This window comes from Ursus arctos, unplaced genomic scaffold, assembly GCF_023065955.2.
Source record: "Ursus arctos isolate Adak ecotype North America unplaced genomic scaffold, UrsArc2.0 scaffold_12, whole genome shotgun sequence".
Lineage (NCBI taxonomy): Eukaryota > Metazoa > Chordata > Mammalia > Carnivora > Ursidae > Ursus > Ursus arctos.
In genome coordinates this window covers 66,779,537-66,801,139 of record NW_026622786.1, presented here as the reverse complement: position 1 = coordinate 66,801,139, position 21,603 = coordinate 66,779,537, and the positions used below count along the sequence as shown (strand labels likewise).

Sequence of the window (21,603 nt, the reverse complement as noted above, 5' to 3'; positions counted from 1 at the left end):
AATGTGTAATTTTTCTCATTGGAATTTCAAGAACTCTTATTATTTAATCTGTTATTTATTCTGTTAAAGTACAGTCTTCCTTAAGAGCAAAGGGATTAATGTTTCAAATTCCAGCACGTTGACCTTTATTCTACATTAAAATGCTTGTTTGAAACCACTCTGCCAGGGTTCCCATAAGCCATTTGGTATTGAACATTGAAGGAAATATAAAGTTTAATTCCCACTCCAGCCAGAAAGCAGGATTTTAGAAATAAAAATAGGCTTTTGTATTGTGCATGCATAGGTGCATGGAAAATGCTCTGAATTAATGCACAGACCAGGTGAGCAAAGGCTTGGTTGGATTAGGACCTGCCTTCTGTGTTCAGCCATGGCCCAGGTCCAGCATGGACTGAAGCAAGGTCACTTCCTGCTTACTTCCCTATCATAAAAGCACATACTTTGTCCTACAGCATGGAAAAAGGGGAATAAAAAACACAATGAATGAATCAATGAAGCATTAAAAATAAATTTGAAGATTTAATATGGGGAGAATTAGAAAAAGAAAAGAGGAGAATGTATATTTATTGACTACCTACTATGTATTAAGTGCTGTACTAGGAGCTTTTTATGTAGTTTTATCTGCAAACCACTCTTTGCCTCAGGTAGAAGTGACTCTTTCTCTCTCCCTGAACTCCAACAGCACCATACCGATGACTCTTTCACAGCATGGCCCTTCTCATCTGTCATCATAGTTACTCATGTGTGAGTCTTGCCTCCCACACTAGACTGGAGGCTTTCTTTAAAGGCAGATACAACTGATGCCTTAACCATTTCTCTTTTTCCTGAGAGCCAGGATCATATTTAGTGCCTAGTACTATTGTTAAATTCTGTAGAAATAATCACCGGGAGTCACCTCAGTCCTGTCTGCTCAAAATCTGCCCATCAGTCTCATCAGTAATATAGCCCAAACAAGACCCATCGCCTGGTTACCTACAAAGCTCTGGGAGCCAGATGTGGGCAAACATCCATCTCCCTAGCTTCCCCCTGGGACTTTGTCTTTTCACTGCATTTGATGAAATTCCAAAGTGTCTGAATAGTCTAATGAGTCCCTTTTGCCATCCTTTAAATTGTGTGCTAATTGGCACCAACTCAGGAGACTAACATCTCATTTCCACAGTGTCTCAGGGGCTGGCCTCCATTCAATCTACCTCCCTCACTCAGCACAGCACCCATACCCTTATGTGGGATCCTTTATATGAAATGGTAGCTTTCTTGGCAGAACTCTTATTGTCCTGTGTCTGGGAATTTTTTTTTCACTCTCAGTGTAAGTTGAACAAATCCACGTGGCAGGAAGCTCCTAGTGTTGGGTATATGACATTTCAAGAAATGGAGTCAGAAAACAGTTAAGAGACAAAGCCCTGACTGAGGGTGCCCTGTGGCACTACCTGTATAATGGGCATAGGAGAGGGATGTGCTAGACAGAGCACCAGACTGAGTGGACTGAATGAAATGAAATAACATAAAAAGTATCTCTCATAAAGCTCTCCCAGAGCAGGTGCTCAATTAATGAGTCATAGTCCCTAATGTGTCATCCCACACAATTATAGGAAACATCTCACCTATCTCAGACCCAGACTGGGCACTGGGGGTATAGTGATGAATCAGAGCCAGCCCTGGCCCACAATTAGTTCACAATCTAGTAGGGAAGAAGTGTGGCAAAGATAATATTGGGCATAAAGTGCTGGGTTACAGGGAAGCACAAAACACCAAGGGGAACAAAGAGGGCCTAACTCTGCCTGAACAGTCACCAAAGGCTTCAAGTGATGGGGATATTTGATCTGGATCTTTAAGCATGAGTTGGAATTCTTAGAAAAGTGGAGCTGGGCCATTTGTACAAAAGCCTGCAATATACAAATGGAGTTTACATTGTCCTTTAAGTGCAATGAGCAGTTTGGGATAGATGGAGGATAGCATGCCTGGTGGGACAGAACAAGATAAGACTGGAAAGAGTTTGGGGCAAGGTGTTTGATGAGCAGTGATTTTCACTTTGCTATCTCAATAAACTACTATGCGATTACTAGGAGACATGGGAATGGGCATGGGCAGAGCCAAGACTTGAACCCAGGTCAAGACATGGGGAGACACAGAGAGAGAGACAAGAAAGGAAGAGATATAGACCAAAAGGCACATGTATGAGAAGACTGTGTATGAGGCAGAAAATAAGCATCTGCTAAGATGCTTACTATACACTATGACTGTGCTAGGTATTTAACGTAAGAGTGTATAGTTCTTGAAAAATTGGAAGAGAAATATGAAGCATCCCAATTTACTTGTAATGGATAATCCAAACCCATAGCTCTAGAAAATAAGCCTGCTCCCAAAGGAATTATCCGACAAAACTATTGTGGTTGCTGGTGCATAGGTAGGAACTATTCCTGACCTGAGTCCCAAGTTCCACTATTCTATCTGCTCTTTCAGCTCAAGCATTTGTCCCTAGTTCCAGTACAACCCTCTGGAGTGAGGGATCCAGGAGCCCCTTTAACTGAGTTGGAGAAAATCAATATGACAAAAAAGATGAATATTTGAATATGAAATGCTTATGAAGACATGACTTGCTTGTAAAGATATGACTTGCTTGTGCTGTCTCGGGGGTGTCCAGGAAACCTCCACAGAATGTCACTGCAGCAAGCTCAGTCTCTTCTTTACTCATCATGGGTTCATTAGAGTGCACTTAGCAACGCTGAGCAATGTCCAGGAATTCTAATGAGAAGCTGGTTGCAGCAGAGGCAGAAGCATCTCTAAAGGGCACCGAGAGTCTAACAGTCTTGATGATCCAGAAAATAATGGCAGAACAGACACACTCTGAGGAGCCCTCTATTTTACAAAGTTGAAAGGGAGGCAGCTTCACAACACCAAGGCAACCCTCCAATTTAAAAAAGGTTATAGGCTCCATCTCTCCCACAGAAAATATTTTCCTGAGTTTCCTCACTTCACCATCCATACCATACATTCTGCTTATCCCTACCTCTTCTGTAGTCCATTTGCTGCTCCCCAACTCCATGCCCTCTGGAAAGTTCTTTCCCCTTCTAGCTACTCAGCCATATCTGAATTGCTTATGTTGGGAGGCAGCACAGAACACTAAGCTGGGAGCTAGGGCAATCAGACCTGACATTTTTTCTGAGCCTCAGTTTCCCAGTTTGGAAGAATATGGCCTCTATGTCCCTTACAACTCCAAAAGTTGGTTATTCTATCACTGATTTAATTTAAACCCTACTTTTCAGCAAGCCTTCTCAACTCTCATCTAGTCTTCTCTATATTGCCCTTATTGTTGGGCCCACAGATTTAGACAATTTTAAATGTTAAAAGTCTTGTCTCAAATGTAATAAAAGATGCTGGAGGAAGTGGTCTTCCTTACTCTGTGCTATGCCATCCTTCCTCCCTAACTTCATGTACCCAACCAATTTGACCTAAATAAATATTTTTAAAATGGAGGGGGAGGGAATACTGCTAACTAAGGATGCTCTCTTTCTGGGAGACAGACTGAAATGGCTTCCTGAACCCTGGGTTAGTGGTTTTCTGAGCGGACTGGTGCAGAGGGCATTGCAGGCAGAAGAAATAGCACAAAGTACAAGATAAATGTTTTGGACCAAGAGGTAGTCTATATAATTTTATGGTTAAGAGTACAGGTTTTGGAATCAAAACTTCTTTGGCTTCCAATTCTAGCTTTACCACTTAAATAGCTTAATTCTCTCATGCCTCAGTTTCCCTTCTTGTAAAATGTTGGGGCCACTAATAGTACTGACCTCATAGAATGTTAGCAATAAAAGAGTTAGCATGTATAAAATAATTGGAAGAGTGCCTGGGACATTATAAATCTCCAATAAAGGTAAGCCATTATTATATCTGGATCATAAAGTTAGAGGTCAAGGATTAAGAAAATTGAAGCTGAGTGTACTGGCAGGGGCACAATCCTGAAGGACTTTGCATAATCTGTAAAGGCGTTTAGTTTTTATCCACCAAGATAAATGGAGACTTAAGAGTTGAATGGAAAACTGAAGATCAAATTTGGGTCTAGAAGATCCCTCTAAGGCGGTGGAAAGTAGACTGGAGAGAGGTGAGCGCAGAAGCAGAGAGAAAAGTTACAATGTTGTTAAAATAATCCAGGAGAGATGTTGCGAGTTTGGAACAGACCTTCACATTTCCTCAGTGCTAAATGTTACCTCCTAACCTGCCCTGCACAGGAGTTTGGAAGGTGGGCCAGGTTCTCACAGAGTGACCACTGGATGCCTTTCCTTCCAGCAACTTATTTCATGTGCCCTCGCCAGGAAGGGCCAGCCTCCTCATATTTGCTATTCCTGCATGTTAGTCACTAACAAAATGCCCCTTCTTCCATGCCTCCTGAAGCTCTAGCTGCCTGCCAGCCCACATGCAGCCCCTTCCTACAGGGAGCCTCCCTGATTGCTCTGTTGTCCTTCCTTGGAGCTACCCAATCATACATGACCAAGACTTCAGGTAGCCCCCAAACTTATCACCCAAGACAGAGCACTTTTGAGAGTGAAAATGAATAGTATTAATAATTACATTAAGTTGACAGACATAAACAGTGAGATGGGCATGGTCACTCTACTCAGTGGTGTGGAGACACCCTACTTCTCACAGCGTTTCTGTTTTTATTTCCCTTCAACAGCACAATACTCTCCAGTTTACAAAAAACTTCCACCTCGTTATTTCACTGATCTTAACACGAGCTGTGAGTCTAGGAGGACAGGAACTATTTCTTTCACCAAAGTGCTTTCCTTGGGTCCAATTAGCCAGTGGCCAGGGAAGGACAGAACCTCCTGCCCCACTCTGGGGCCTACTTCAGCCCTTCACTGCGTTGTTTTATGGGAATTGATTTCATCCCTTCAGGCCGGCAGTGGAAGAAAGGATTGCGGCACACATCCCCCAGCCCCCAATCTCTCCCCTATCTAAAGCTGAGGGAATGGTAGGGGATTAAGAAAGCTGAATTGAGTGGCTAATAAACTATCAGAATGTGGCAAAATATCAATTAATAAATACAATCAACATTCAAGAGATCATTATGAATAGTTATCTAGATGGTAGGATTTCAGGTGATTTTTAATTTCTTCCTTATCCTTTTCTATGTTAGCATGTAGTAGTTATATAATTTTATAAGATGCTATTTTCATTTATTTTTTCTTTATAAAGAAAGAAACAACTGAGAGTTCCCAGTGAAAGGCCCAATCTCAGTGGAAAAATAAAACAAAACAAAGCATAGGTTTTTCCCTAGACCTGGGTTGCTATCTTAATTCTACTCTATGACCTTGAGCAGGTCACATATGCCTCTGAACCTCAGTTCCCTAATTGGTAGAATAAAAAGACCTCACAGAACTGTTGCGAAGATTCCATAGATTCAACAAGATAGAACCCCAGGTAAGGGCCTGGTTTGTGGCAGACTCTCAATAAATGTTCATTCCCTTCACGGGGGTGTTATTGATGTAGCCTCCCAAGGCTTCTGACAAGCCTGGCCACCTCCTCCGCTTGCAACTCGGGAGCCATCGGGGGATGCTGGTGACAGCTGCGCCCCTCAGCACGCGGGTGGGGCTGTCCAGAGACTCTGGGCGCCTAATGTGTGGAGGCAATCCTGTCAGAATAGCTGGGGGTTAGTCATCTTGCCTTCAGGGTTTCTGACAGGATGTTTTGATAAAATAAATCTATTTTAAGTGACTGTAATGAAATACTAACCAGTTTCTGAAGGGCTTTTAAGATGTTTTTAAGAAGTTTCAGATCAAAGGCCCTGGGAAGGCTGACTGCGTGCATTAAATATTTAGTACTGATTCAGTCACTTGAGAGCTAGGCATTTTGACATTGCAAGAGGGAGAAAGCACATTCCAGCTGGGGCCATATTCGCTTAAAGACACAGGTGATGGACTCAGCACCAAGGGGCCTATCTTCTGACTCCTATTGGCTGGAAGGTTGGAAGAGGTGACCTCGAAGGCTGCCCACCTAAGGATTCAGGATCTGATAGAATTATTCATGCTCTATAGGGATTGGGCAAGCAGGCCCCTCAGTAAGCCCTGACAGCAGGGATCTGCCTCCCCAGCTGCCACCACCAGTCTCAGAGCCTGTCACTCTGCACACTGCCACTTGGAGTCTGCCAAGCGCCTGACGCCTGCGACGTGCTTTGCAGTCCAGCTGGGAAACACTGTCCTCAAGCCCACATGAGGCTCACAGAGTCCCGACAGGCGAGGCTCAGTGTGAAGAAGATACTTGTAAAAGGCCACACTGTGAGTTAGTGGCATGGCTGGGGCTGGTGTCAAGAACTCCCGTGTGACAGTTCCAAGGTCTTTCCAGTATATTACACTGGCTGTTCAATGACAAACAGTCACCTGCAGGTGGACACAAGAGGAAGAGGAGGAAGCCTAGAATGGGGTATAAGGTAGTGGTTCTTAATCTATACTAGGTCTTGGCTACCTCTGGAAATCTGGTGGAAATTACAAATCCTTTTCCAGAAAAATACACACATGTACATGCATATACTACATTTTGCATTTAGTGTTGGGGGAATTCAAGCATCCCTTTGAACCCATCCTTAAACCTCAGGTTGCAAAACCTTGGTTTAGGATCATAGTAGATAGAGTCAGCCCTACGCTTATAACTTTGAGTTTCTTGGATGACTTTTAGAAGAGTGGTGTGACACAGTGGGAGCATCACTTGGCCTTAGACAAGCCCAAGTTATATCAGTGATCAGTAGCTGTGCAGTATTAGAAATTAATATTTCTCTGAACCTCAGTTTCTTATTTTTAACACAGGATAACATTGCCTCATGGAGAATTGGGAGTGTAAGTGGTAAAACTTTTAGTGCCCCTGGATTATATCAGGCCTTCAATGGATGCAAAATCCCTATCTATTTGTACCTTACCTCTATTTGCCTCCAGAAAAACCCTAATGGATCCCTCCAGCATCAGTCATCCACTCTGGCCCTCTACCATACTACGAAACTTTAGACTCCAGAAGGGCAGAGACCATGTGTATTATGCTCACAACAGCTACCTCTGAGTATAGTGATGGGCATGGTAGGTGCTTAATACCATATGTAGTGAATGACTTTAAAGAACAGATGAACGGACCAGATAGATACACGACAGCTTCTAGAGAGGAAGTGGGGCAGCAAATTGAGAAATTATACTGGAGAAGCTGCAAATAATGCTTTTAGTCACCACAGGCTATGAGTGTATAAGGGCCCCCCAAAAGTAAGGATTTAGGAACTGGGGATTCTGAGAAGACAATGTATAGGAAGCTCTGCCTGCTTAGTTCTACTCATTCTTTCATTCTCCTCTATCAATATCATAGGCCTTGTCTTTTCCCATATGACCAGCTGAGGATCCCACCAGGTAAGTAGAAAATCTAGGATGAAGTTACCAGGTGGGCCAGTGGGAAAAGGCAAAAGTTATTAGCCCCTGCCTGACCCAGCCGCAACTCTGATTCCGCAGGCACTGCAGTCTCCACCAGTGAGATTAGCCCTGCTCAGTTTCTGGGCCAATCCTGACAAGGCAGGAAGTACAGAAGCAGCTTTAGTCTTCCTTACATGTGGGATCTTGTTGCTATAGGCCAGAACACACACAGATCCTCACACACTACCGGAGTCAGAGCTGGCCACATGCCTTTCTTGGAATGCACGATCAGTCTCAACCTAAACCTGTCAAGCCCTGCCTCAGACCCTTACCCTCTCTTCTCCTAGAGACTAGAGCGTGCTTCTAGGCCCCAGATAGTGGTGATGGACTGAGGAGAAGAGAAGCAATAAGCCACCACCCACCTAACTTCAAGTACCAGCTACTTGCTTGGAAGTTCTTCCTGACACGACTGAACCACTTTAGAAATACATGCGAGTTGGCCAAACATAACTGGCTACTGGATATCCTAGCTGAACTTAACCTATTCCTCAGGATTCCCTTCTTCCCCGGTGTGGTGGCTCTACAATTCACCAGCTCAAGGAAGCCAGATTCTTCTCTCTTCCTCACTTTTAACATTCAATTTAGTCACAGGTTCTATGAATTTTAACTCTTAGATGTTTCTTGAATTTATCAGCTCTTTTTCATCTTTCTTACTACTGTCTTACTTGTTAAAACCCTCCCTAATAATGCTATCTGCCTTTTAATCCATCCTCTACACAGCAGCCCAAGTACAATTAATGTTAAGTAAGTTTGACCTGTCACTCTTTTGCTTAACGTCCTACATTGACAATCCCACCACAACCAGAAAGAAAAGAAAACAAAGACCTAGACTCTTCCTTCCATTCTACTTTCTCTGTGTGCCTCCTAGGCCTCTTGATCCAAACTCTCAAAATGGCTACTTCACTGGGTCTACTACAGGAGAGTAAAAAATATGAGCTGTCCCCGGTTGGACCAGGCTGCTATGGGAAGTAATGAGCTCCCCATGCCTTAAGAGGTGCCTGCAGAGTCTGGAGAGCCACTCACTCAATGTTGTGGAAAAGCTCTGCTCTTGGATGAAAGACTGGTTATATGCCATAGGAGGGCAAATTCTGTCCTGAAGAGGCTTCTAGGTGTTTCAGCACATACCCTGGGGACAATAACATGTCCCCCTTCTCTACTCCCCTGCCACATTGACATTCGTGTGAGGAGGCCCCACCTCAAGGAAAGCGACTTCTCCTCTGAGACCACAGTCAGCACAAGTGGGAAACTATGCTGACATTTTTTCCTCTGGTCAATGTAATCAGTGCAGATATTCCAAGTGAATAATTTAGGTCTCCTAAAATAAACCAACTGGAGCCAAGATTGTCAAATGTGGCTGTCTACCTTGATCAAAGTAACCAGGTAAATAACCAAAACTCACTCCCTTCTCCTATAGACATAGCTATTTAGGCATTCTTTACTAAGTGATGAGAAAGAGACAAAGTCTTAAAGATACAAAAACAAACACTTTGCATTTGTGAACTTCTTTAGAAATGCAATATGCTGTTAAATTATAGTTACCCATTGAGAAAAGAATCTGTGCCAGGCAATATGGAAACTGCTTCATAAACGTCATCTTTTTAAATAACAGGCTTTTGAAAAATTTGCTTAGGTTTAGATGCCAAGTCCTGACTCTACCACTTACTAGCTGTGTGATTTTAAGCTAGTTAATTAATCTCTCTGTGCTTCAGTTTTCTAATCCATAAAATGGACAGAGTAACAGGTCTCAAAAAAGTCTTGTGAGAATTACACAAGCTATTTACACACCAAGAGCTTAGGTTGCTCTGCATGTGACACATATATGTGCTCAGTAAATGTCAGCTTTGGTTTATATTACTCCTGACAAATACCTTGATAATTAAGGGCTATAATTCCAAATGTGCAGATGAAGAAATAGGCAGAGTCATATGAAATAATTTGCTTAATTTGGTAGTGAATTAGGGGTGAAGCTAAAATTCAAACACTGATCTGACTCCAAAACCTTTACATTTTCTTTCCATGTGAGAGAGTAGCATTCTTATTGTTACTACCGTGGCTATTGTTATTACTATCATCATCACCAGAAGCATTAATAATAATGCCCTCCATAGGCACAGCACTTCCGAGGCTTCAAAGCAAATGTAAATACGTATACACAAAATTACCAACCCTCAGGCCTACACGTGACTCCATGGAACCTTAGCTACACTCCCTGTCCCAGGACAGGAGCCATCTCTGTGGCACCCTCAACAGGTCATCTGCGCAAATTGGACTTCAAGAGTTTTGAGAGGAAAAACCAGAAAAGATCACTCCTGGGTAGAGCAGGGCTGGACAGGGCAGAGGCCCCATTATATGGGAGGCTCCGGTATTGAGAAAGACCTCAGAGATGGAAAGACACCTATCATTCTTCTTGAACACACTTAGGCCCTCAGACAGCACAGAGGAAGGATCCTGGAGGAGGAGGTCTTTCTGGACCTAATGAAGGGTGGGCCCGAAGGAAGGGAAACCAAATGAACTTCACCCACTCGGAGATAACTGGAGGAACAGGAGCCCACAGCAAGAACTAACACCAAGGAAATCTGGAGAGTTGTCTCATCTTTGCTCGTATGTTCATCTGCTACCTTCTTCCCAACTCTGTGCCTGCAGGTGTAACAGAGAACCTTGAAATAGAAGAGGACATATGGCCTTGTTTTGTGGGGCAAAGATGTGGAAAAGCTGGGAGGACTGAATCAGCCTCCCCAAGCAGGCTAAAGGCAAGAGAAAAAAGTGTAGGAACACAGTCACAGAGAAGATGGAGGCAGGCTAGGCCATGAGGCAAGCCAGGAAGGAGGCAAAATAGAGCCCTAAGAGGCAACTTTGTCCTGAGAAAGAACCCTGGAGACTCAAGAAGATAAAGCCCTCTTCACTGTCATGTGAACACTTCCATGATCCATTAGGTCCTCACAATAACAAAGAGTAGTCAGTGAAAGGACCCATCCAGAATAAGAGCATACATTTTTTTTTTAAGATTTTATTTATTTATTCGACAGAGATAGAGACAGCCAGCGAGAGAGGGAACACAGCAGGGGGAGTGGGAGAGGAAGAAGCAGGCTCATAGAGGAGGAGCCTGATGTGGGGCTCGATCCCAGAACGCCGGGATCACACCCTGAGCTGAAGGCAGACGCTTAACCGCTGTGCCACCCAGGCTCCCCAAGAGCATACATTTTTAAGTCAGACAGACCTGGGTACAAATCTGGTTCTACCACTTACTAGCTATGTGAGATGAGCTCTAGTTTCTTCACCTAGGTAAGTTAATAAAAATGGCAACCTATTGTTAGTCCTGAAGATGAAATGATTACAAGAGATAAAAACAGAGCCTGACACTTGGTGTATGGGGAGAAAATAGAAGTAACACGACTAAAAGCAGTCCTCTTTGATGAAATGCAAACAACATGAGGTTCCCAATCAGGAAACCTAGGTCATACTCCTAGATACTATAGATTTCTTCAATTCCTTACTGGGCAAGGAAGGTGTTAGAAGACAAATCTTCCAGGGCCTTTGTAGGTCTAAACTTTCATGACTTCAGGCACTCGTAGCACAGGTATCATGAATGGGAGAAAGAGATGGGAAATCCCAGCCATCTGTCTCCCCTCCCAACTCCTGTAAAATGGCAGCTTGGACAAATAATATCAAGATTGGGTAATATTCTGCTGACCTAGTTAGACAAAGTTAAGAAACTCTTAAATATGTATGAATATTATTGAATGAAAAAGAGGAGTTTAATTCAAGTAGCTGCAGTGCATATTAATATCTTATTATTAGCCACTTTAACATAGGAAATATACTGGAAAATGCCTTTCCTATAAAATACAATTTGGAGAAGAGAATGCCTCTATTCTCTTCTCAGCAAATAATTGTCTTTTAATGCCAAACTATGGTAAGTAATCTAGAGAAATCAAATAATATTGAAAGATGAAGCTAAATAATTTAGAAAAAAAGGAATACAACTAAATTAATCTAACAGAAGGCACAATAGAGAAAACAAGGTAGGATTTTTATGTTCCATTTTCTGAAATGATATCTCTTTGGGAAGGCAAACAAGGAATTTGAACACTTTTCACATTTTCTTCTTTTAAGAGAGATATGAACTAATATATATATTCAACAAAAATTTCTTGAGAACTTACTATGAACCCAGCAACTTACAGCCACAAGGAGGAATACAACCCATTTCATAGCAGGCATTGGTACTTTATTTGTTTTTATGAAATTTGTGTGAACATACATTTTTAATTCTCTTGAATGTACACCTAGGGATGGAATTGCTGGGTCATAGGGTAACCCTACGCTTAACATTTTGAGGAACTGCCAAATGTTTTACAGAGCAGCTACATCATTTTATATTCCCACCAGCAATACATGAGGGTCTCAGTTTCTCCACATCCTCCCCAATACTTGTTATTGTCCTCCTTTTATTTTTTATTTTTTATTTTCTTAAAGATTTCATTTATTTTATTTTTGAGAGAGAGAGAGAGCACATGAGTGCATGAGCGGGGGTAGGGGGTGATAGGTGAGAGGGGCAGAGGGAGAAGCAGACTCCCCACTGAGCAGGAGCCCAATGTGGGACTTGATCCCAGGACCCTGGGATCATGACCTGAACCAAAGGCAGATGCTTAACTGACTGAGCCATCCAGGTGCCCCTGTCCTTCTTTTATTATTCAGAGGTTGAGATCTGATACTTCACTATGGTTTTAATTTGCATTTCCTTGATGGCTAATGATGTTATGTATCTTTTTTTTTTTTTTTGAGTATCCTTTTATGTGCTTATTGGCCATTTTTTATCTTCTTTGGAGAAAGGTCTGTTTAGATCCAGTGCCCATTCTTACTGTGGGGTGGTTTTTTGTTTTTGTTTTTTTGTCATTTTATTGAATTCTAGGAGCTCTTTATATGTTCTTGATACAAGTTTCTTTTCAGATATATGATTTGAAAGTATCTTCTTGCATTCTGTAGCCTGTCTTCTCACTTTCTTGATGGTATCATTTGCAGTATAAAATTTTTTTAATTTTGACAAAGTCCAGTTTGTATTTTGCTGCTTGTGCTTTTGGTGTCAAGAAATCATTGACTAACCCACGATCACAAAGATATACTCCTATGTTTTCTTCTAAGAAATTTATAGTGTTACTTTTTACAGATATATCCACTTTTAAAGATTTTTTTTTTTTCCCAACGAAAAAGAGAATAAGGAAGCAGGAAAAGGAGGAACCAGAGGTTAGCAGTGTTAGAGGAAAAGAAATGGCAGCAGCAGCCTCACTGGGAAAATGGTGAACCACAGGGAGTTCCTGGTAGGTAGCACCTGACCTTTTTCATCCCTCCCTCCCCCATGCCTGTTAACAATCCTACAGAGACAAGCAGAGCCCTGGGAGAAGGTTACTGCAACCTCAGATAGGTCGCTCCCTACAGGATTCCCTGGGAAGTTCAACAGCTTGCTCTGGAAAGGAACACAGATTCTAGCTAGGGGCCATCAGTCAAATCCCACCTGAATTTTCCAATTCCAACTGCCATGGTGTGGGATGACTCATAAGTAACCCTCTTCTTTCCAGACCCTGTCCTTTGTCTCTCCCGTGGCATGTGAACAACATGTCCCATCATATTATTCCCAAGCCATTACTGGTTGGCACAGTCACTAAAAGTAACACAAAGTGAACTTCTTGAAGGTAAGGTTGCACAGTCTGAACCAATTCTGAGGCTAACATCATGTTGCAAGTTGCTTTAAAATCCTACACCTTTGAGACCTTGTTTAAGCAAATAAATACAATAAGGTCAAAAGTTATAGTCAGTGATCCGTTTTTTGTTTGTTTGTTTTTAAAACTGAAACAATCTCCTTGAATGCTAATACTAGGATTCTAGGAAAATGGCTGGTGCATTTATCAAGTCTCCCTGTAGCAGGACATTTTTTTTTTTTTTAAGAAAATGGATAATAATGATTTGCAGCTGATTCTACTTGCTTTTCCTTAAGAGCCTATAAGAAGTCAGCCCCCGTGCTTGCCTTTCTCAGTTTCCAACCACTATCTTTGTGATACTTCTGCCCTTTGGGAATGGCCAAGAGATAACATTAGAACTAGTCTACAGATGGGTTTTTTCCTCCCTTCACGCCTTTTCCTTTTTGTATAAGAGCTCTGTCTTTGTATTTGAGCTCTATCTTGGAGGACTTAATGGGTGAAAGGAGGTCAAATATTACCTCACCTATACAGTTCCTAGGAGTCTTCTCCATGTTCCTGTAACTCCTTTCTCACCCCCCGCCAATAACCTGTATCTTGATTTCTTCTACACAGGCATTACCACTTATGAGCAGTATACTCTTGAAAAAGTTACTTAACCTCTCTATGCCTGTTTCCTCATCTGCAAAATTGGGGTAATAGTAGTACCTGCTTCATAAAGTTGCTGAAGCTGATTAAATGATAATAAAGCAGCTAGAATAGTACTTGACATGGAGTAAGTACTCTAAATGTGAGCTGTTCTCATTTTTATATGACAAATTGTATACCTTCAGGGAGCTTAGAGTCTGCTAAGGGAAATCAGTATTGCAAATGCATTATATCCAAATATTTACAAAAAATTCAGGAGACACTTTCACATCTGTTACCTAATATCTACTAGAAGTGTCTTGTCATTGACAATAACCTAAATCTAAATCACAGTGCCTAGTTAGCGGATGAGGCTTACAGAGGTTATTTGACATGTCAAAGATATAAATGGCAGAGCCAAAATTAAAATCCCAATATGGCTCTAGCCCTGATGATCTTCCTACTTAAATTATAACTGAATAGGGAATTTCTATGGATATCTTTTGAAGCGGGGGTGGGAGGGCACTAATCTGCGAGGAAAGAGAGGTTAAGTAATTGGCCTAAGGTTACACAGTTAATGAGTAGCAGAGTCAGGATTCTAAACTATACAGCTCACACTACTGACTTAGGCATCTAATTTCATTCTCACTGCCTTGTAGGTACTTAGTTAATGTTTGCAGAAAGAATAGACAAATAAGAAAACTTTGCAGACAGATCTGGGAGTGAGAGGCAGTGGGCTGCAGTGGACAATCGAGGTGTCAGCAGCTGGGCTTCCAGCTAGCGCTGTCCCACTTACTTACTGGGTGACTCAGGAAAGTTACCTCCCCTTTCTGGGCCTCAGTGTTTCCAGCTGCAGGAAGAGAGAGAAATCTGCAAGCATTGTTAACAGCTGAGTCTTTTCTTTAAGTCTATGAGGAAGGCCAGTGAATAGGCCCTAGCATGCATGGTGTGCACGGCAGGGAGGATAAGAGAGGCCAAAGCCCTGACTTCACACAAGTCTCTCTTTTTCCTTCCTCCTCAGTGGCATCTAAGGTACTGTTCACAGCCTAAATCCTTCCTTGGGATATAGGTAACACGGTTTTTAAATCCCAGAACTTGAAGAACTTAAGGTTCTTGTTGGCTTTGACATTCTCTGACTCACATAAAAAAAATGACCTTGTGTCCTAATGTTATATACCTTCTGATTTAACAGAATGGAAATATGGCTTCAGAGAAAGTGACAAAGGATGATCACACCAAGAGGTACCCAGAAGGAATTTTGGCTGTAATAGCATGTCTTCTCTACCTGTCCCCACTCTTATATATACCCTAAATACAAAAATATTCCCTAAACCTATGAAAAGAGGAAAATAGAGAATGAGCAATCAAAAGAGTGACAAGGGGAAACAGTATATTATAGACTCAGGTAACAGAGGCTTTCAAACTAGTCTGGGGAATAGTATATCAGGGAAAAATTCCAGGAGGAAGTAATGTTCAAATTGGATCCTGAAAGCAGAATAGAAAGTAGCTAGGCGAAGGGCCATCAAGAAGGAACATTCCAGTACATAGGCCATCTGTATGTAAGTTAGAGAGAAAAATCCATGACTAATGGAACTGTAGGGAGGCCAGTGCAGGTAGTGGAGAGAGCAAAATGACAGGGATATGAGACAGGCTGAAAAAGCAGGCAGAGGCCAGATTATGCAGGATCTTATAGACCAAGTTAAGAATTTGTTATTTTATCTTAACCCACTGAGAGGACAGGGTGTTCAGAGGGTCATTTTCACGGATACTGAAATTACTCAATATGGTGGCAGCAGAGTAGCAGAAAAGACAATTATGGACCAAAGCTCCTCATGATTGAGGGAAATGTCCAAGAAGTCAGCAGATGACAGCAATAAGGAATGGCAGAGGGTTATATAGACTGATGGCATAAGGCTCAAAACATGTCTTTTTATAAAAGGAAGAGGAAAGAATGGCCTAAAAATAGCAATCTGTTAGCACAAAGGATGCCATCTGCCAAGCTAGCTAAGTAGTGTTCAGTGAAAAGTCTACCGTCTCTTGGTCAGTCAGGTACCAGAGGATCAGTGAGTCAGTGAGAGGAACACAAAGTTAGGAGGAAGGCTGGGACTTTCTGGCAGCCACTATAATGCTGATGTAGTTAGGTGAGCAGAATAGAGAGAGAGCCTAGAGGACTGTTCACCTCACATCTTGTACCTGTTGGCTAAAGAAGTTACTGTAACTTCCTGAGAGATGTTGATGGTTTGAACTAGGGCACTGGCAGCAGAGATAAGGAAGGGATAGATTCTAAGGATATTGTTATAGCCTCAATCATACTTGGTAACAGATAGTATACTAGGAGTGAATAAAAAAAGTTGAATAGGACAGGTTTCTGTCATGGACAACTGGTGATGGTGATACATTCATTGGACTAGGAAACGCAGGTCTGGACCAGGTGTATGGTAATTTGGGTCAGTCTCCGCAGCATGAGTAAATCAGACGTGTGCCTCCTTGTTCTAGCAGTGGAGAACCCAGGGCCACAATCCCCAGCATCTCCTCTCCAGGCCCTTTCTCACCCAGGGCTGAGGTTTGGAATGGATGAGCTACCTGTAGCAGTCGGGTAAGTTGGAAGTCCCTCACCAGATGCTGGGAGGATATATCTGCCTCCAATTAATTGAGACTCTTTTTGGAGGGAATAGCAAAAACTATGCCAAGAGAGTGATGACTTGTGAAGTGGCCTACTGGAAGGGAGCCAAAACTACTAAGCTCGTTTAATTTCGAGTGTCTGATCAGAACAAGGTTTGGTGCAGATGGGGGTCCACAGAACTCTCCTGAGAGGTGGATTAGGGAATGATAATTGAGATTACTAACTTCAAACAATTACTCAATTTAAAACCCAGCCAAAAAGATGTAATTATTTTTCATACATTTGTTTGGTCATGTTGCCAGCTGCAATTCCATGATGTTCTACTTCAAAGGGGAAGAAAGAACAATGCGGAAGGAATAGAAAGAATGAAAGGGAGCTACTTTATTTTGAAGTTACCCTGCTGATAAGAATGGTGCTGGCCCTCTCTAGTTTCTTTTCTGTGTTACTGTCTTCTGTCCTCTGACTTGCCTGTCCACAGGGCCGTCAGTTCCCTCTTAGCTACTTTCTGAGATCTTGGCTTTTCTTCACAAGTCCACATAAGGACTGTTGTAGAAGCTGCCAGGTTCCATATCTTAAATTCTTTCAATCTACTTACACTTGACCACTTTGTTCCTAACCTAAATTGAATTTAACTGAGTTGACTTGGAGGCAGGTAAAACCTTGTTCGCTTAGATGACTTATGCTACTGGAGTTAGTAGCATAATCAAACTCAGGGACTGATATAGAATTGATTTTAAAAAAATGCCAATCTAGGCATTCCAGAGAAGTCTCTGGTAATATGCATGGATCTCTGTCCTTGGTCTCAGGTCTCATCCTGTTAAACACATAGGTTTAAATTTATACTTAAAAAGTATATACTTTTAAAAATCTTAGTGAGGACACTAATAGTACAGATAAGAGAATCCAAGAATCAAGATGACCACAGCAAGCTAGAATGAAGGGTTGAAACCAATAGCAGGACAACTGTAAGGGGCCACAGTTATACTTGTAAAATCCATAGGCTAACGTGGTATCCTGGATTGGATCATGAGACAGAAAAAGAACATCGGTGGAAAAACTGATGAGATCTGAATATAGTTTTGTAGTTTAGTTAATAGTAATGTATCAATGTTAATTTATTTGTTTTGACAAATGCTCCATGGTTGTGTATGATTCTAACATTAGAGGAAACTGGGTGAAGTTATCTTTTCAATTTATTTTTTATATTATCTTTTCAATTTGTTTCCCATTTTCTCAAGATTAAATGATTATTTAAAAAGTGTGCCACACTATACAGAAATCAACATTCTCTCCCACAGTTCTGTGCATCTGGGACTATAGTAATGTCACTGTCCCTGCCTCACATCTTCAAGTTAATATTCTTAGGTCACAACAATAAGTCTTTCCAAAGGGAACCTTCTGGAAAAACAAACTATTGTCTCAGCTCATATATCTGTCTTTTTGGTAGCACGCATCAGCAATCTATCCAAGAAGTATATATTGGGGAGCAAAGAGGGGATCCACCAGCAAGGCCACAGTTGTTGACAGCCATAAGATTAGAGATAAGCACAAAGGAGTAGGTCAACATACTGGCAAAAAATCCTGTGACAGCTTGGGAATAACTCTTCATTTCATACATGGTGGAGACCCCGCTGTCCAGTGCATAGGTATTGTCAAGGTAGGCTGGTGAGTTTCAGAGCCACAAAGAAATGATATCACCTCGGAGATGAGCAATAAAACCCACAAAAATCCTAGGATGCCCTCTTCCCGATACATGGTTACTGTGGAGTCACAAAGTCTACAGTACTTAGATTCTCTGCCAGTGAATCGTACCACAGATCTCAGAGTTATCACGGGGAAGGGATGTGTGATGAGGATAGCAGCAGAATAAGCCATTATCTCTCGATTTGTCACCTTGATAACTTGGTTGAAGGAAAATGTGACTTCTTTCTGTACATTTTAAGGTCCTATTTCTTCAATCTTTCACACTACCGGTAAAGCTGTAAAATGTTACCATGGACCAGAGTTCCAAGGACTCCTGAACACAGTCTTGAAGTTAAGTCTATGAACAACCCATGCTTCCCATCAATGTGCACAAAGTGCTGAGCATAACAAAACAGACTGGGGAGCTGACAAACTTATTGCCCCAAAATATTTTGTCCTATTGTTGGAGGAAGAGGCTCATATTCCACCTGGATGAGCACTTTCATGTACATGAGGGGCTGGGACACAATGGTGAGACCAGAGCCCAGGAGCACCTGACAGGCCATGTCTGCAATGATGGCACCCGCAGATGGTCAACTTGTTTTTTTATAAATCTAAAATTATTTAAAAATAAAAGGCTTATTTAAAAAAGGCAGAGGAATTAAAATAGCCTTATTTAACGAACAACAACAAAAATCAACTACAGGAAGACTTCGCTGATAAAAGAAGGTAATATAAACTCTTGTTACATTTCTAGAGAGTTAGCATTCAGAGCAAGAGAGGCAATAGTCCTATTCTGCAATAGGAGGCTTATAAGGCCTATACAATTTTACATTCAGTTCTGATATTTTATAAAGGAAGTTAACAACCTAGATTATGTCCAGAGAACAACAAAGAAGGCACAAAATTTAGAAACCACAGAATTTGCAGAAATGTAGAATTATGGGGGCAGAAGAGGAAGGAAGGGACTAGCCTGGAGAGGACTTATGAGGGGGGTGTGGTCACTGGCTTGCTGTCTTTGCAGACATGTCCCCTTGCTATAGGAGCAAGTACATGCAAAGTAGACCCAGAGGGTGGAGCTAGAGTCAAGGAGAGAGGTTATAGGGAGGTGGCTCTCTCTGGGAATAGTGGAACTTTTTTCTCTTTGAAATGGGGCTCAGGCTGTCTCAAGAAATGTGTGAGCAGAGGCTGAAAAGTCGTATTTCTGGAATGTTAAGAGAAGATATTGGTCTATACAATTTGCGTCCTTGCCCATAGGAGATTTCTAATATATTTTCTAAATTTGAACGTGACCCCTATAGTCTTTGCCAACTCTAGAGATTGTGTGGGGTATTAAGATCAGAGAGGCCAGCTTTTCCAGGCATTTTTATGGCATTCTCATTTTTATATATGGTGTCATGGTGGTAATTTTCCTTCAGGTACTTTTGACTAACAATTATCTCTGTCTATAGGGGAAAAATAGCCAGCTGGAAAGATAGGCAGGAGTTAACCTGACTTCTAGATCTGCTGTCACCAGCAAGTGCAGCCTGGAGATGGAAGAGTTCAGTGCCACAATGATCATGACCCTTCCTGCCTGGTTCCTCACTGCCTTCAGGATAAAGTCCAAATTCTTTAGGCTGGCATTCAAGGCACCTCTGGGTCAGCCTCTACCTACCCCTCCTTTTTTCTCCATCACTACTCCTTCTGTTCTTCTTAGACAGATCCTGAGCTCTTGTCATCTGGAACCACACAAAACTGTCAGGACTCATCATGTGTCTCAGCCTCTGTGTCCATATTTTGATTCTCAATTCAAGATGCCTTCAACTTAAGGCTTTGTTTCCTCCCTTGCGCCTCTTCTCTTCCCACTACTTCTATTATAGCAAGTCTCTTACCATCATTGCCATTATCAGTTTTTACATTTGTGTTGCCCACTACATTCAACACTTCTCAGGGACAAGGTATGTTTGGTATTCATCTTTCTGTCTCCAGCATCCAGTATAGAGCCTGACAGGCAGAAGGTACTCATCAGATATTTGTAGTATTGAAGAATGGCTTTGTAAGAATTTAGTAAGTGAATATATAAGTGAATAAAATAGTTCCCTATCCAGGACTGGTTTAGAGTCCATTTTTTGGCTTCTATAAAGGTTTGGCTTCAAATTCCAACTTTATGGTATAGACAAATTACTTCATCTCATTGTGTCTCAGTTTTTAAAAATGCAAAGGGAAGAAGATAGTACTGATATATCTCAGAGTTTAAATTCTTCTAAGTGAATCCTTCACCCCCAAATTCATCCCCTTTCCTGATTTAATTTATAGAATATTGTCTGTCTCCTCCTACTAGAATATAAGCCCCATGAGGGCATGGATTTCTGGCTGGTTTTCACTGCTAATATCCTCAGAACCTAGATCATGCTGGTTCAACACTAGGCATTCAATAACAGTATGAATCACATCATAGGGTTGTTGTGAGGATTGAGTGACATAACGCATATGAAGGTCACAGCATTGGGCCTAGCACATGCTGAGCATTCAATTAACTACCAGTATTATAAAATAAAGGGCAGATTAAGAGGCAACATTACAGCAGGCTGATGTCTGTCTCAGAACATACAATCAGGAAATCATGAATGTCTGAACCATAGTTTACGTTGGAATTGGAAAGAATGCTTGAAATAATCTGGTCTGACTTTCTGAGGCCCAAAGAGGAGAAGTTCTTTTCTCAAAGTCACAGAGTTAGCCAGTGTCAGAACCTAGACAATATTTTTCCCATATAAATGATTTTCTAGTGATTCCCTAAAATACACTATCAGATTATTTTCTTTGTTAGACACTTCGTTTTGGCAAGTATCCCTAAGTACAGGAATGACTCTCCATCTAATCCTTTCAACACACACACACATACTCGAGTTAGGTGTTCATCTAATTAGTCCAATGATGATGAAAATAATACCATATTTTACTGTGCCTGACAGTACAAGGGTTATATGATTGAAAAACTAATATTTGTCAATTAAAATTTACCTCTGGCTACACTGCAAGGAGTGTATTGGTAAATCCTATTTCCACAAAACAAATATAAAGCTAGACAAAACTGACACAACTATTTCAGTGCTTTGGAAACTGACCAAAGTCATACAACGATCTCAAAACTGTTATGCTAAAAAAACTGCTGAGCTTTGGGTAATAAGAATGGGAATCTGTGAAGTACCGTGGTTGTTCCATCTTCCCCCAGGCTTGGTGAATGTGGGGTTCTGTTAGGGCAGGCCATACTCTAAGGGGGATTGGAAATTTCTCTGTCATGATCAAAGTGACTTAATTTGGAAAAGTGGGCAGTGCCCACACCTGGAAGTACTGAATGTGGAAACATTCATCACAGAGGTTGGCAAATAAGGAGGGCCTGCAGTTCAATAGCTGGGACAAACACATTCCTGGCTGAGACTGGGTGCAGGCGCAGTAGAGACCTGAGAAGGCTCACACCAGTCACACACTCCCAAACAACCTGGAAGCTGCACAAATGCTCATGGTAAACACAACACAGAAGGGAAAGTAAAAGCCAGGGCAGACT

At 41.7% G+C, this 21,603-nt stretch overlaps 1 protein-coding gene and 1 pseudogene across 1 annotated transcript in view; both read right to left on the bottom strand.

The window, feature by feature from the left end:
• The window catches only part of LOC113254217 (cytosolic carboxypeptidase 6-like), a 1,048,184-nt gene that overhangs the window by 141,388 nt on the left and 885,193 nt on the right, over positions 1-21,603 (bottom strand). The window lies entirely within an intron of this gene.
• Positions 17,724-18,652, bottom strand: LOC125280869 (mitochondrial carrier homolog 2-like; annotated as a pseudogene).